We start from the raw sequence: 17372 nt of genomic DNA on the forward strand, positions 1-17372 counted from the left end.
TCATTATGTTTTTAAAATAATACCTTCTAAGCATCTACCTAGAAGTTATATTATAATGATACAAATATAAATACTTAAGCCTTTTGATTTTTTGAGAAATTAAAAGGAATACATGAACTTTTCAAATACAACTTTGTATTGTGGACACAATGGAGTTCTATGAATCCCAGGTGAAAAATGTTGATTTCTGAGGTGGTACACGTAATGTTGGATTGATTTTTGGATATTCTTGCTATTTAAATGTCATTGACTGAATCTTAAACATTAAATGTGTTGTTTTGATTTTATTTTTAAATCTGAAAATCCATTTCCTAGTCAATGAGGTGTGATCAAAATATATGGTGAATATTTAAACAACTTATTTTAGTAAAAGACACATTGTCATAAATTCCTCTCAAAATATTCCCGATCACTTCAAGCACATTTATCTCGTTGTTCTTGTCACTTCCTGAAGCAATGCTGGAAGTCCTCTTTCATGAGTGTCTTTAGGAGGTATGATTAAAAATATGGTGAATGTCACTGCCATGTGCCATTGACATGAAAGCCAGAATATGGTGTGTCCTTTGTCACTTTATTCGTGAGATCTGGCATTGGGCAACTTCTAGTTGGCTCTGTTTCAAAGTCACAATTACATAAAAGTAAAAATTTTAAATCTATTTAGGACATCAAGGCAGCCACTACAGCACAACTAAAGACATTCACCAAAAAGGAATTCTAGAATTGCTTTAAAGGGTGACAAGAATGATAGGGTAAATGTCTTCAAAAAAGAGGAGAATATTTTAGGGGGGACTGATGACAATGCGTCTTTTGCTCTAACTTTTAAAAAAAAATTGTGCTGGAGATTTAGCTCAGTGGCGCCAGGCCTGCCTTGCAAGCGCAAGGTCCTGAGTTTGATCCCTGGTACAAAAAAAAGTTTTTTAATTTAAAAATTTTAATTTAGGGGCTGGGGATTTAGCTCAGTGATTTCACCGCCTGCTGCACAAGCGCAAAGACCCGAGTTCTATTCCCAGTACCAAAAAAAAAATTTAATTTAACTTAAAAATTTATTTTTTATCACATCCTATAAAATTAAACATTCCAATAGGGTAAGAACATGGCCTGAAAAAACAGTGCCATTTGGAATATCTCAGGTGAATAAATGATCAAAGTTTTCTTGATACTGGTAGTCCTTTATTTTTTTTCCCTGTGAGATCATTTAAGTAAGTATAGAACTAAGAAAGGTCAGTACTTTAGAGTCTTTGTTAGGAATGTCAAAAATTATTAGATATTCTGTATTGACTGCAGAAACATTGAAATTGATTTACTTCTCTCAGTTCATATTGAAAAAAAATGACTCCCCTAATGTTATGCAATAGAGTGTTGAACATGAAACTCTCTTGGAGAGACATAACTTTTTCCATATGAAACATACATCTGGTTAGGAAATGGAATCTTTCTATGGATATTTATCAAGACTAAAACTTTCTATTAACTGGCTTCTGTATTTTTCCAAACACATCTCTCATTGGCTCCTAAAATGCCATTGTTTTCTACTTACCATTCAATGGAAGCAATGTGTGGTACTGCTTATGACTAACTAGGGCTTTGCCTATGGCTACTAAGCATGTTTTGTGTGGGGTAACTTGTCTGCCTTGCTTTACCCTAGAGAATAAATGCTAAAGAGTTAAATTAGTTAAGTAGCATTTGGCCTATTTCAAACTAGGGCTTTGTTTTACCTTATATATGTAGAAGTCCAATTTTATGAAATTTTCATACCCCCCTAAATCTAGAATTTTCAGGTGTTTTAACAACATATGACATTGAGAATGGTATTAACCATTGCTGGGCTAATGCAGGATAACTATATTAGTTTAGTCTCTGAAACAGGATATAACATTACTATTAGGTAGTTCTAGAAGGTTATATATCAGATACTATAAGATTATTAGATGTATTTTATTTTTTATTATGCATCTTTCCAATTGACATTATTATTTTCATTTCATTTGTGAGAAAGCAGAGGTGTAGCTATAAGAATAAAAATAATTTATGCCTAGAGCATAAATAAATTTACCTAGGGTGTACTACCCAATGGCTGAAATATCCAGATTTAAGCTATGACTCTCTGAAATCAAATCCATGCTTTCAATTATTTTGATGTGATATTAACCACCTCACTTTATAAATCTCTGTCTAATATAAACTCTAAGTATTTTAGACTTGAATTTTCACATGTTTATTTAAAAGTTGCAGGTGTTACTTTAAATTTATTTTCATATTGTAGTAGATGTTTTATGTACTGAGATTATATTTCCATTTTTCATTACATGCATTAGATTTTTATAACTTTTCCATTCTAATATACAATTTATTGTATCACAATTACTATTACCAGGTACATATTGTAAATAATTTATTTTATTTACTATTATCTTTGCATCTTAATTATTTTATATTTAATTATGTATTTAATTTATTCTCACTTTTGTAGAATTACATTATTTTTTCCAGTGATTTTATATAACTAGTGTCTATCAAGTGATAAGTACACTAATAAATGCAATGACTTTCAATACATCTACTTAATCATTATTCACTAAACTCAAGCAATCAAATATTAATCATTTTGAATTTATAAATTATTAACAAAATGTAGGTACTTGTTTAATGCTTAAAAGTTTTAAGTGTTTATATTCATTGTGTCCATTGCTTAACATGATGAGCATTAATAACATTAATATCTCATTTTGCAAAAAAGGAGAATAGGGGTCACAGATTTCGAGTACTAATTCATCCAAGATCATGTAGCTAGTAAAGCTCAAGTGTAGAAGTGAAATCAACTCTTTTTGGCTACAAACATGGAATGTCATATGGTATCATAACCAAAAGCCTTCTTAATTGAAGAATTCTAATACTTTCACTAAAAGTGTGCAAAACTCCATAAAACTGTAACTCACTCTGATATATATTATGGATGTCTTCAATTTAGCTCTTAATATAAGGATAATTATGAGAGACATTATAAAGTATTCCCAAATGTATCCACATAGTAATAATGTATGCTATAATGTAACTGTTTTTAGATAATTCAAACAAAAGAGGTTCTTATTTATATCTGAATTAGGAAAAAAGTAAAAGTTTCTTTGAAATGGCTATAAGCAATCCAAAGATTAGTTAAAGCTTTCTGGGTAGCTTATCATTCCCTGTAGTGTATAAGATCAATTTAAAACCCAAATTACAAAAGAATAACAGAGGAATAATCTTCAATAATTCCTTTAATTTTATAAATCAAAAAGAAATTCTCAAGGAAAAATGAAATATTGGAAAAAATAATTTTATTTGATATCCTATAAAAATAAAAATCTCCTGAGGCCCTTGTTGCCTTTATTATCCTGGTACATACAAATAAATGCTAAATATGGAGGCAGGTCTACAGACGCGATCCTAAGGTCACCAGTCTTGCTGAAAGCACTGAATCAGCCTGCTGTAGACAGGCAGGTTTGCAGAAGCAGTCCTGAGGTCAGCAATCGCGCTGAAAACACCGAATCAACCCGCACCCCGGTAGCAATCCACTGGACCCCCACCCCTCTCCTTTGGCCTCTTCTCTGTACAGCCACCTGATTCCACACTACAAAGACACAGAGGACACCAGACTAACAGACCACTGTACTGGAGCTAATCAAGTTCTTAGCATTTAAAGAATTCCTGCCCAGAGGTAGGGGCTTCTGAGCCACTGTCCCACTGCTCCTGGTCCAGAGGAAGGGGCTTCTGTGACACTATCCGTACCACCATTCCCAGCCTTTGGCCCACCTCTCCCAGCTCAGAGGAACATCTTCCAACACTGGTTTTTTTTTCTTTTTACTTTTCTAGGTCCTTTGTAATCCTACATAACTTTTAAATTTCAATATCCAATTCTTCATTTATAGCAAGTATACACAGACCTGAATTTTCATATATGCCTTGTGTTTTCTAATCCTGATAAATTCAAGTACAAGTTCTAGGGGCTCCTAGAGGTTTCTTAGTATTTTTCTGTAGATGAGCATTTCATCTACATATAAAGATTTTGTTTCTGCTGTGCCAATCCTATCCTAGTTGTGTCATTTTATTGCCAGACTATTTTGGTGGGGCCTAGGTTTCAAAGTTTAATGGACAGAAAAAGAGTAAGCATATCTGCCCTTGTTCCCTACCTTAAGGAGAAAGCATTGTATCTTCTCCATTCATATAAGGCATTCTCACTGGAAGTACAGAGTACGTGTCTTTAATTTGTTGAGAAGTTTCTGTTCTGCTGCTAGTCTCCTGATAGCTTTTACCATGAACAGCTGTAGAATTTAGTCCAATATTCTTTCTCCAACTAGTGACAGGATCATATGGCTTTTTCCTTTCCTCTGTTAAAATGATGGCTTTTGAGGGTGGATCTTCCAGTGCTGAACCAACAGTGCCATCCCTATAACAAAACCACTTGCTACATCCTGCCAGATCTAACTTCTAAGAGTTTGTTTTGTTAAACAAATTTCTATCTATGTTCACACTTTTTTCTTCTATTATCTTTATCCAGGTTTAGGATTAGCACAATGTTGAGTTCCTAAAATGAGGGGAGAAGTATTCTTTCTTTTTTCTGCTTTAATTGTTTGATGTAATTTATCAGTTAAAATGTTTATGAGCCTGCTGTTTTCATATAGGTAGGTTTTCAAGGTAGGAATATACTTTCTTTAATAGGTGCTATTCAAATTTTGTATTTCCTCCAGAGTTACTTTCATTAACTTGCCTTCCAAGTTACTTCTTAGATGTTGTCAAATTTATTTCAAAAAAGATTTTTGTAATATGCTTTCTATATCCTTTTAAATTCTGTAAAATCTGTGGTAATGTCTCCTAGATCTTAATATTGTAATTTAAAAAATGTATAACTGATATTGTGTAACAGGAAGAAAAGGTCTAAAAGAGCAGGAAAATTGGGAGGGGCAGGGGAAGGGAAAAAAGGGAAAGGAAAAAATATGAGAAGAGGAAAAAAATGGAAACAAGGTCTTTGCAAATAGGGACGGGTGGAGGGGGAGAAGGGAGGGCAAGGGAAGGGGAAAAAAAATAAGAACCAAGAGACTCATGTAATGGTACAAGATCCCAATGATGAATGTAACTATATTTTATACCTAAAATGTACCAATAAAGTTAATGGGAAAAAAAGACATGTCATGAACATTAATTTTTAAGTTAGTGTCCATAGTAATAACTCTGTAAAAGTTCAGAAAAAATATATTCAAAGAATAAAAGGAAGATCAACTCATAATGATAAAGTGATTGCATTCAACAGGAAAATGAAGTGATTCTAAATGCTTATACATGTGAAATAAATTTCAAAATACTGACAGAATTGCAAGTAGAAATAAATAAAATCAGAGATGTACTAGGAGATTTTAAAAACTTTTTCTCAGTAATTAAAAAAATTACAGACCCATTTCTTAAAGCAATAGAATCCTGGAACATTACCAATCACTAATCAACTTGACCTCATTGACTTTTTAAATGTCTTCTTATAATAAGCAGAATATACCATATTTCCCTTTATTTAGGACATATACCAAGAGAGGTTGTGCTCTAAATCATAAAATAAGCCTTAGTAACTTTAAAATTCTTCTCTCATATGAAGTATTTTCTATGATCGCTAACGAATTAAACTAGAAATTAATTAATGAGAAACTTTCTGGAAAATTCCCAAACACTTGGAAATTAAATAACATACCCTAAATAAACCATGAGTTGAAAAAGAAAAAAAAAGGGAAATTAGAAATCACTTTGGAATGAAAGTGAAAACACAGCATCTCAATATCTGTATAACTGAAGTGGCACCTACAAGCAAATTTATAATAATAAATGCATAATTAAAAAAGAACAAATGTCTTAATAAATTCCCCTGGCTTCACCTTAGCAACCAGAATAAGAAGAGAAAATGAAGTTCAAAACTGCAAATACAAAGAGAAGGAAAAATATGAAAGAAGGAAAATATAAAAGATTAAAATAAAAATTAATGAAATAAAAACCAAAAGAAAAATACAAAGAAAAATGCATATGCCAAAAAATTAGTTCTTACTCCCAGCTCAGAGGAAGGGGCTTCTGGACCACCATTCCATCACTCCCATCCCAGAGGAAGGGGCTTCCGGGCCACTGTTCCACTGCTCCCAGCCCAGAGGAAGTGAGCTGCGTGGCCGCCAATAGCACCCCCACAAGGATTTGATCCTCAGCACTGCAAAAATACCACCCAACCAATAAACAAACAAATAATAATACTAATAAAAGTTGCAGTTGTAATGGAGGAGGTCAGTCAAGGTCTGGTGTGGATATTTTATTGCCAAGTAAGGCGGATTCCCACCCCACTCCAGTCTCAGTGGTATAGAGGACTGTTGGAAATATAGAGTCCTCAAAGAAGATTTCTATTTTTGTTCATTTGGATGTAAAAATAACATGTAGAAAAACTTGGAAATATGGGTTTTATTTTTTCTGAATGTACTACATGTTTTAGGGGACTCACAGAAGACTTTCAAAAGTTAAAGATGAAGAGACTGCTGGGACTGAGCGGAGTCTGTAGAGAAATCTGTAGTGGCAAATCAGTAGGAGACAAGGGTGATCCGGGAATCCGGGGGTTCTCATGATCACTGCTGTAACCAGGGTAAAACCAGGTTAATATTATTTCTTGTTGTCTCAAGACAAGAGTAGAGGCAAGAGCATGACTCTTGTAGGAAGTTCTGGGATTAGCAAAGGGGAAGGTTCTCTTCTCTTTTCTTATAATAGGAAAAATAGTGACTAAGAAAAAGCCTTGCATGTAAGAGGCTTTCCTTGACTTCTATGGAAGGAGGCTCAGAGGTCTGTAGAGGAGCCGTATAATTCTTAGTTCCTGGTGTTTCTTTTTAAATACTGTGAAGGGTTTATGTCCTTCCTTGGTGATTTTGTCACCAATGTTTGAATAGATAACAGAAAATCTAAATGGTTCTTTCTGAAAGATGACCTTGAGGGACAAAGTGAGTACATGATGCATTTACCTACAGCATTTCTATAGGTGAAAAATGACTTGACACATTTAGTTTTGTGAACCAGGGATAGTTTATCCAAAGTGTAATATTTGATGATTAGGGTTTTTTTTTTTTTTACTTAAGAGGGACAGTTTTATAATATTCATTCACTCATGCTTTCTTTTTCTCTACCTCTCACCCTCTAACCATTTCTCTTCCTCACAAAAAAATCACTAAATGCTCAGCTAATATCCTTGCTAGCAGGATTCTACTTTTCAGTGCTTCTAGGAATTCATTTAAAAGTCTCTGAAATGACTGATTTGGTTTACCACACTAAAATCATAATGTTAGTCATAATACCTCAGAAGATGACTATAATTTTTTAAAGTGTTGACAAGAAATTTGCATAGAGACAGTACTTGGATACTAAATATATTTAATTACATTCCATAAATATATCTGCATTTTGCTTTAGTTGTGCAAGAATATGATTATTTTTGTACTAATTGAACAGGGAAAAAAGCAGCTCATCTTTTTAAAGATTACTGCAATGGTGGAGAAACATTTAAACATCCTTTTATTAATAAATCATTAATAAATATCCTTTTATTATGTTAAATAAATACTAAAATAAAATTTTACAATAAAATATCCTGGCTCTATTTTGATGTAAAAGTTTCTGATATGCTACTGCTGTACTGTTGGAGGACACTGGTGCCCCTGAGAAATATAAAAGAAAGTACCCCTAAGAGATGTGTGTCAATCCCTTGTAAAATAAAAAAAGAAGCACATTAAAACAAGAGTAACATATCACATTTCTATGAAACTGTACAACAAATTCATGTGCACTTACATGATGAATAAGTTATTTGTGAATAGAATTTAAAACTCACCATATACTGAATATTTGAGAAATAAATCAATACGTAAACTACATCTAAATCGGGGAGATGATTATATTAGTAATGGAAATTTGAGTTTCAAAAGGTGAGAAATAAATGCAAAGTATACTACTTCTTGATATTATTTTTGTTTCAAATCAAAAGGAGACTTACAAACCCATTGGAAAAATTTTTAAAGTAGTTCAAATGTATTAGTTTTACATTTTCTCGTTATTTAATTTTCAAAGCAGTGACAAGGAGATTACAAATGAACCTGCTGGAAGAACCTTGCAGAATTTTTCCCAGACTATCCACTTGGATATGTTATTCACATAGAAAAGATATTAATCTTGTTTCTTATTTGGGAATGCTATCTCCTTTTTCTAAAGCCCTCTTACTGACTGCCAGTCAACTTGACCACCTTAAAATAACTTTAATAGTATGAGTTGTGATTTCTCCTGGGACAATGAATTTATAATATACATGTGACCATGCACAAGGAGGGATATGATGACTGGTGTTTAGCAACAAGCCAAAGATGATAATAAAAATCATTAACTCTGTCAATATAAATGTTAATAGAAAAGGAAAATTGGATCCATGCCTGGTATCACATTTTCTCTGATAGGAAATTAGAACAGAGAAATTGAATCTGACAAATCTTAGCATTTAGAGACCAACATCTAAATTGTAGTTTGGAGTGCACAATAAATGTCAGGATGCTTCTTAATTAAACTGTGCTTTTGTTAGGCCAGAATGAATAGTCTCTGCCTGGCCAACAAAGTGAATTGGGGTCCCTGAGGAATCCTTAAAAAATATAGTATAAAATAAAGGCTATAATGTTAGCAAAACTCAAGTTGACAAGCCTGCACTAATTATCTTTGGTATTACAACACTGCTAATGGAGCTGCAGTCTGAAAGATAATAGAGGTGAACTCATTAGCAGAGCATTGAACTAATGTTTGTAAGGGGAGCATTTATTGTCTGCCAGCCCAACACAACTGGACGTTTTACATTAGCATATTAAATAGGGCTTTAATTTGATCTGTAAGCATTTTTTTGACCTCTTGGTAAAAATGACTTCAGTTGGGGAAAAACAATTTAAATAAATTGGAGGATATAAAAGGCTTCATTCAAAAGCAAAGATCTAGGATTTACTTTTAAAACTACACTTAAAACTATTTACTTTTAAGGAAAAATTGGAAAGTATAACCCAAATAAGGCTTGAAAACAGTCCTTTCAAAAGAAAACTATTTTGTAATACTTAACATATAATATGTATTATAGATTCAGATATATTTTTACTCTTTTTCTCAATTTTGATTATTTTAGTGAAATTTAACCTTTTTGTATTAACAAAATGAAAGTAATTTCTATTTTTACTAGAAGAAAAATGTGTGATATGTGTTTGAAAATAATGATGGAGTAATCAGTATGAACAGTTTTTGCTGTTTACTCTTAGGTTACTTTTGATTGAGTCTAAGGGGTGACTGAATTAAAAAAATATATAATATGTCTTATTTCTATTTGGCAGTAACTTTTTTGTGGTTTTTTTTTTTGCACTTTATTAAATTCTTTTATTGGTACATTGTAGGTATACAACACAATTACATTTCTCATTGGGAATTGTACCTTTACATAATGCATCTTGGTTCTTAGTTTTTCCCCATTCCTAGGCCTCCCTTCACCTCCTCCACCCTTCCCTATTTACAAAGACTTTATTTCCTTTTTTTCCATTTCTCATCATTTTTCTTTTCCCTTCTTCCATTTCCCCTGCCCCTCCCACTACCCCTACCCCTTTGGAACTTTTCTTCCTATTTTGTATTATCGATTATTCATTCTAATCATTGGTACATTTTAGGTATACAATATAATGGCATTCATCATTGGAAATTTGCACCTTTACATAGTCTCTCTTGGTTCTTATTTTTCACCCTTGCCCAACCCTCCCTTCAACCCCTCTATTCCTCAATATTTACAAAGATTTTGTTCCTATTTTTCCATTTTCTCATATTAATCCCACTCCCTTCTAAACTTTCCCCTAGCCCTCCCACTTCCTTCCCCTTTGCCCCTTTTCTTCCTATTTCACATTACCTATTATACATTTAGTCCTTATTTACACTTTCAGTTTCTCACACCAGAGAAACTATTTGGTATTTATTCATATGTGTCCTATTTATTTCACTTAAGAGTATCACCTCAATGTGCATCCACTTAGCTATAAATGTCTCTAATTTCTCATTATTTATGGCTCAGTAGTACTCCATTTTATTAAAAAAACACATTTTCTTTATCCAGTCTCCAGTTGATGGGCATTTGGGCTGTTTCCAAGTTTTAGCTATCAAAAACTGTACTGCTATGAACATGGGCGCACATATATCACTGTGGTATGATTCTTTTAATGCTTTGGGGAAGATCCCCAGCAGTGGAATAGTGGGGTCAAATGGGACTTCCAGTCCTAGTTCTTTGAGGTATCTCCATACTGATTTCCACAGTGCTTGCACCAGTCTACACTCCCAACAGCAGTGGAGCAGTGTTCCTCTTTCCCCACAGCCCTGCCAGCATTTGTTATTGATTGATTTCATGGTAGCAGCCATTCTTTCTGGAGTGAAGTGGAATCTCAGTGTTGTTTTCATTTGCATCTCTCCAATGACCAGTGATGTTGAACATTTTCTCATGTTTTTAGTTGCTATTCCTACTTCTTTGTCTGAGAAATGTCTGTTCATTTCAGATGCCCATTTTCGGATTGGGTCTTTAAATTTGGGAGGTCTGATCTTTTTAAGTTCTTTATAGATTCGAGATAGTAGACCTTTGTCTGAGGAAGAGCAGGTGAAGATTTTTTCCTACATTATGGGTTGTCTCTTCACACTGTTAGTGGTTTCTCTTGCTGTGCAGAAGCCTTTTAATAAGAAGAGATCCCACTTGTTGATTGTTTGTGCTAGTTCATGAGCAACTGAGGTTTTGTTCATAAAATCTTTTCCTACACTGATGTCTTCAAGGATTCTACCTAACCTCTGTTCCAACTGGTTCAGAGTTTCTATTTTAATATTTAGATCTTTAATCCATTTTGATGTTAGTTTAGTGCATGGCAAGAGATATAGGTCTAGTTTTAATCTTTGGCAAGTTGAACCCTAATTTTTTCAGCACCATTTATTAAAAAGTCTATCTTTCATCCAGTGAGGGTGTTTGGCTCCTTTATCAAAGATGAGATGGCTGAGTGTGTCTGGCATTGTTTCCGCAACTTCTAATCTGTTCCACTGGTCCTCAGGTCTATTTTTTTGTCAGGAACATGCTGTTTATATCACGGTAGCTTTGTAATAGAGTTGCAGGTTGGGGATTGTGATACCCGCTGCCATGTCTCTATTACCTAGAATTGCTTTTGCTATTCTGGGTCTCTTCTTGTTCCAAATGAATTTTTGGATTGTTTTCTCAAGGTCCATGAAGTATGCTGCTGGGATCTCAATTGGAATTGCATTACATCTGTATAGCAGTTTTGGCAGTATGGCCATTTTCACTATATTAATCCTTCCTACGCAGGAGCAGGGGATGTCTGTCCATTTTCTGATATCATCTTCAATCTCTCTTTTCAGAGCGCCATACTTTTCAGAGAAGAGGTCTTTGATTTCTTTCATTAGGTTGATTCCTAGGTATTTCAGTTATTTGGATGCTATTGTGAAAGGAATTATTTGCCCTATTTCTCTCTCAGTGAGCCTGTCATTTGTGTATAGGAAAGCTATTGATTTTTGTGTGTTGACATTGTAACCAGCTACTTGACTGAATTTGGTTATTAAGTCTAGAAGACTTTTGGTGGAGTTCTTGGGGTCTTCTATATAGAGTATCATGTCATCTGCAAATAATGACAATTTGACTACTTCATTTCCTATCTTTATTCCTTTTATTTCTTTCTCTTGTCTGATTGCCATGGCTAATGTTTCCAGAACTATATTGAACAAGAGTGGTGATAGTGGACATCTTTGTCTTGTTCCTGATTTTAGTGTGAAGGATTTCAGTTTTTGACCATTTAGTATGATATTGGCTGTTGGTTTTTCATAGACAGCTTCTATCAGTTTGAGGTAGAGAATATCTATTCCATTTTTTGTAAGGTTTTATCATAAATGCATGTTGGATTTTGTCAAATGTTTTTTCTGTGTCTTTGGAGATAATCATATGGTTTTTGTCCTTGGCTCTATTGATATAGTGTATTACATTGATTTATTTGCATATGTTGAACCATCCCTGCATCCCTGGGATGAATCCCACTTGATCAGGGTGTATGATCTTCTTGATGATCTTCTGCATTCTGTTTGCCATTATCTTAGTAAGGATTTTTGCATCTATGTTCATTAGTGAGATTGGCCTATAGTTCTCTTTTTCGGTTGGGTCTTTTTCTGCTTTGGGGATCAAGGTGATGCTTGCTTCCAGGAATGAATTTGGGAGTATTGCTTCCCTTTCAATTTCATTGAAGAGTTTAAACAGTCGTGGCAGAAGTTCCTCTCTAAATGTCTTGTAGAATTCAGCAGTGAGGCCATCAGGGCCCGGGTTTTTCTTAGTTGATAATTTTTTAATTACATTTTCAATTTCATTGGTTGATATTAGGTTGTTCAGAATTTTTAGGTCTTCTTCATTCAACTTTGGTAATTCATATGTATCTAGGAATCCGTCTATTTCTTCTGTGTTTTCCAACTTATTGGTGTATATGTTCTGGAAGTAGGTATTGATGATCCTCTGGATTTCTGCTGGGTCTGTTGTAATTTCACCCTTTTCATTCCTAATTGCATGGATTTGGGCCTTTTCTTTCCTTTTTCTGACAAGGCTGGCTAAGGGTTTGTCACTTTTGTTGATTCTTTTGAAGAACCAACTCTTGACTTCATTGATTTTTTGTATCAATCTCTTAGTCTCCATTGCATTAATTTCTCCTCTGATCTTTATAATTTCCTCCCTTGTATGAGCTTTGGGGTTGTCCTGTTCTTCTTTTTCTAGAAGCATGAGGTGCAGCATCAGGTTGTTTAATTGGGCTCGTTCTGTTTTTCTAATATGTGTATTCACTGCTATGAATTTCCCTCGTAAGACTGCTTTCATTGTGTCCCACAGATTCCGATATGTTGCATTGTCATTGTCATTCAATTGAAGGAACTGTCTGATTTCTTCTTTAATTTCCTGTGTGACCCATTGGTTATTCAAAAGTGTGTTGTTCAGTTTCCATGTGTTTATGAAATTTTTTGACTTTCTTTTGCTATGGATCTCCAATTTCATCACACTATCGTCTGATAATATACAGGGGATAACCTCAAATCCTTTGCACTTACTTAAACATGTTCTATGTGTGAGTATGTGGTCTATTTTGGAGAACGACCCATGTGCAGCTGAGAAGAATGTGTATTCTGATTTTGTCGGGTGGAAGACTCTGTAAACATCTGTTAAGTTCATTTGTTCAAGTGTTCGACTGAGTTCTAGTATTTCATTACTTATTTTTAGTCTAGTTGATCTATCTATTTGTGACAGTGGGGTGTTGAGGTCCCCCACTACAATTGCATTAGTGCATATATGATTTTTCATGTCCATTAGTATTTGTTTTATATAGTTGGGTGCACTAGTGTTTGGTGCATAGATATTTATGATTGTCATCTCTTCCTCTTGGATTGTTTCTTTTACAAGAATGTAGTGTCCTTCTTCCTCTCTCTTAATCAGTGTTGGTTTGAAATCTACTTGATCTGCAAAGAGGATAGCTACTCCTGCTTTTTTTCAGGTTCCTGTCACATGGAGTATTGTTTTCCACCCTTTAACTTTCAGTCTATGAGTTTCCTTTTAAATTAAGTGTGTTTCTTGTATGCAGCATATTGTTGGATTTTGCTTCTTGACCTATTCTGCCGGTCTATTTCTTTTCATTGGTGAATTGAGACCATTAATATTGATGGTTATAACTGATACGTATTGACTTGTCATTGCCATGACTTTCTCTTTTTGTTGGGTTCTCCCCCTTTATATTTAATTTCTTGTCATGCCAGATGGGTTCATTCTGCTTTGCTTCCTGGGGTTGTGATCCTCAATGTCTGTTCCTAGGATATTGTGTAAAATTCTTCGGAGTGCTGGTTTGGTATTCACGAAGTTCCTAAGGTGCTCTTTGTCATGAAAGTATCTTATTTCTTCATCCATTTTGAAAGATAGTTTTGCAGGGTACATCAATCCTGGTTGGAGGCTGTTTTCTTTTAGGGCTTGGAATATGTCACTCCAAGCTCTTCTTGCCTTGATGGTTTGTGTTGAGAAGTCTTCTGTGATTCTGATGGGCTTTCCTTTGTATGTGATTTGTTTCTTTTCGCTAACTGCTTGTAGAACTTTTTTCTTCTGTTGAGTTTCTGGAATCTTAACAATTATATTCCTATGTGCAGATTTTCTTTGATCAAGTCTATTTGGAGTCCTATATGCCTCACTTATCCATATGTCAATCTCTTTTCCCCTGCTTGGGAAGTTTTCTGCCATTATTTCTGGGAAGAGATTCTTTATGTCATCTGCACTTTCTCCTGTTTCTTCATTGACTCCGATCAGTCTTATATTATTCTTCTTTGCATCATCTAGCAGCTGCTAGATTGACTTCTCATGTTCCCTTACAATTTTGAAGCAATTTTTCTTTTCCTGGTCATTAATTGCAATCTTATCTTCTATATCTGAAATTCTGTCCTCACATTGGCTCATTCTGCTGTGTAGACTTTCAGTGGAGTTTTTCATGTCCTGGAAATCTATTTGCATCTCTTTTATGGATTCCATTTGTTTCTTATATTGGGATTCCATCATGTTCCTCAGCTCCTCTCTAGATTTATTAATCATGTCTTGCAGTAGGAGCACAATTTCTCCTGTTATCTGAGAAATTATATCTGATTTCATTTTTTCCAGATCCCCTTTTGTTTCCAGTTCAGTGGGTCCAGATAGTTGAGTATCAGAGCGTTCCATCTCATTTCCCTTTGGGGTTGCTGTAGGTGATCTAGAAGTCTCATTTTGAGACTTATTTACGTGTTTTCTCATTTTGACGGGGAGGGGCACTGTTGGCGCCTACACGGATTACCTCCTCTGAGTTGGGAGAGGTGGGACAGAGGCGGGGAACAGCGGTAGGAATGGTGGCCCAAAAGCCCTTTCCTGTGGGCTGGGAGCAGTGGGAGCGATGGTGGCCAGGAAGCCCCTTCCTCTGGTCCAGGAGCAGTGGGACAGAAGGTTCCCCAAAAGTCCTTTCCTCTGGGCTGGGAGCAGCAGGAGGGATGGTGGCCTGGCCGGGAAGCCCCTTCCTCTGGACCAGGAGCAGTGGAACAGCGGCTCAGAAGCCCCTACCTCTGGGCAGGGAGCAGCGGGAATCAGTACCATGGTCTGGTGGTCTGGTGTCCTCTGCTTCTTTGTAGTGTGAAACCAGGTGGCTATACAAAGGAGCGGGGTCAGGGCACGCAAGCTGATTCAGCATGCTCTGCTTGACTCAAGATCTTGGTAGGGCACCAGCTGACTGTTCCTCCTGACTTGTGACCTTGGCAGGGCGTGGCTGCAGTATCTTTTTTCAGTTCCTTCCATCTTTCACTGCCCAATCTACAAAGCTGTACACATATAGATAAGAATCTTTGTCATTGTCCATAAAAAAAAATCTCATCATCTTTGAACAGTCACCATTAACAACGACTGTGGAATGACATTCTAATATGTTTTATCTCACTAATATTTAAGGTGTAGTGCTCTCTCTACTTTCCCATTGTACAAGTCTTTTTATTTGATCATTAAAATTTTATTTCAATTAGTTTTAACTAGTTCATTGAATTGAGGTACGAGTATTTTTCTAAGTGAATTTCATTTCAATGCTAGTTTTTCTATGGCAATTTTTCCCAGAAATATTTAATTGTAAAAAGTCTAATGCTGTTAAATATGCCCTATAAAGGAGAAATCATACTTAAACATTGTGTTTCTACAATTTCTATTAATTTCTCACAATGAAACATCATCTATTTGCTTTTACAAAGAATATGATTCATACTTCATGGGTATAAAAACAAATTTACTATAATAATAGAATATGTTAAGCCTAATAAAAATTATCATAACATTTCTTCATTTAACTTAATCCACACCCATCTCAATCATAACATTTTGTCTTTTAGCTATTTAGTGTCTAAGGCAAATGGTAACCTGCATCCATATCAACAAGCTACACAAATGTGAATACATATATTAATATAAAAGGTAATACAGAAATTTAGTAGCTATAGTTCAGGGCATTACAAGTGTATGTTTATAATATGTATGGGTTGAGTTTATATATATATATATATATATATATGTAAATAGATATACTAGAACTTAATTTTTAGATGGATAGTTATAAATTTAAGAATACGAAGTGGAATTAATATATTCAAAGTTAAAGTTTAGATTGAAAGAACCAGAAAATGAACCAAGAACAGTTACATAACCACTCCCTAGTTGGTTAGTTAAATTCTAGTAATATAATTTGTCGAGTTTTAAGATGATCTAGGAATTTTGACCTTGGACTAATGCATTGCATCACTGCATGTCCAGTAATAGTAGACAACTGAATCTAGTCCCTTACCAGACTCAGTAGTTCCCTGTCTAAGGAGATTGTGTCTCTTTCATCTTGTCTGACAGAATGTGTGCAAATATTATAAGCTGTTTCAAAGTCTTCAATACTGTATTAATCAACTTTCCTGTCTCTGGGCTCAAAATACCCAACAACTGCAATTTAAAGAAAGAAATTTTTATTTGGGGTAATGGTTTGGGGGGAAGTTAGTGCCTGGTTGGCTGGTTCCAAGGCAGAAATGACATGGTTGAAGGCCATGGCAGAGGAAAGCTACTCACTCCATGATGGTTAGGAAGCAGAGAAAGAGAAGGTAGAAGCCAGGGACAGAGTGCTTTCTTCCAAGGAATACCACCAGTGACCCACCTCCAACTAGGTGCCACCTCCTAACAATATGTTCTTCTTCACTCATCAATGTATTAATGCACTGATGAGTATAGTGTCATGTGATACAAGCACCTTCCAAAAGCCATACTTCTGAATTCATGAGACTTTGGGGGAACATTTCAGATCTAAACATAACAAATATTAGTGCTTTCAGAGAGCTTATCAAAAAGAAATTTCAAGTGATTAATTGTTCTATAAATGTATTGCTTCATTATAATTTCTTTTAGTAAATGCCATTGTTTTTTAAAATTCTTTTTCATGCATTTCAAACTCCTTTGGTGGCCTCTGACAATCAAAGGAATCAGAATTAGAAACTATAAACCATTAAACTATTAAAATATATAAATGTTAAACTATTAAAAATGCACACATGCACACACCATACACACAAATAAGTGAAAAGTAAATGTGAAGTGTCTCTATAATAGTCCACATCTAAATACATTAATAAAAATGTAACAATAAGGAAAAAGAAAATCAACTCTTATTAAGATAACATTTTTCAGGGGACTGCAATATTGATTATGCCCAAAGCAGGCTGTAAGCAGTCCAGGCTGTTTAGAGTTA

Source organism: Heterocephalus glaber, unplaced genomic scaffold, assembly GCF_053883595.1.
Source record: "Heterocephalus glaber isolate CG9 unplaced genomic scaffold, H.glaber_assembly_v1.0 deba00000122, whole genome shotgun sequence".
NCBI lineage: Eukaryota > Metazoa > Chordata > Mammalia > Rodentia > Bathyergidae > Heterocephalus > Heterocephalus glaber.